This window comes from Mustela nivalis, assembly GCF_964662115.1.
Source record: "Mustela nivalis genome assembly, chromosome: 8".
NCBI lineage: Eukaryota > Metazoa > Chordata > Mammalia > Carnivora > Mustelidae > Mustela > Mustela nivalis.
In genome coordinates this window covers 59,542,811-59,543,799 of record NC_139027.1, presented here as the reverse complement: position 1 = coordinate 59,543,799, position 989 = coordinate 59,542,811, and positions in this window count along the sequence as shown.

The window sequence follows — 989 nt, the reverse complement described above, 5'->3', positions numbered from 1 at the left end:
ATACATACGTGTGTTTGTGTAAGAAGAGAAAATGTATGCAAAATTATGTGACAAATTTTCTTTTTTAAGGTTTTATGTATTTGAGAGAGAGAGAGAGAGAGCATGAGTGGGAGGGAGAAGGAGAGAGAATCTGAAGCAGACTCCACACTGAGCACAGAGCCAGATGTAGGGCTCCATTCCACCACCATGAGATCACAACCTGAGCCAAAACCAAGAGTCGAACTCTTAGCTGACTGAACCACCCAGGCACCCCACAGAGTGTTAATAATGTACCTCTGGGGGCACTAGGATGGAAGGGAGACTCACTTACTATTATTATTTTTTAAACTTTGTGAAGTTTGCATTTTTATACCAATACCATGTATTACTTTTTAAGTAATTAAAAAAAAAAAAAAAACCAACAGTTTAAAACCACCACCACCACCACAATGACTGCAGTTCAGTGTGAAAACTGACAGCTCCTAGGTACTGTCGTTGAGATGAACCAGCCACTGACCCACTTTGAGCTGACAGAAGGCTCGGCTTCAAGAAGGTAGAGCCAGAACCTTCAAAGAGGCACTTTGTGGGGAATCTGGTCCAAGAAAATTCATCCTCAACCAGGTTTAATTATGTCTCCCAATTTGCCTTTTGTAACTATTCTGGGACTGATATTCAGCTGGGCCATGCTGGCATGGGCATATCAATTATTTATAGCTCATGTCCATTCTCACAGGGCCAGTCCCCTTTCTGATTTCTTTGTGTCCATGATGGACCAGTTGTTAAATATTTAAAATATCATCTCTGACTTATCCCATTGAACACGGCTTTTCCTAGCTTTTCTAGTGACTTCAGCCATCTGAATATATCCTCAAATCCTGGTTTCTAACCTTATCTCTTGATAGCAAATATCTAGGACATATTTGGTAGCAGATAATAGAATATCAACTAAAATAGCTTCAACAATATAGAGTCAATTATTTCATATAACAAATCTGGTAGTGGGCAGTTTC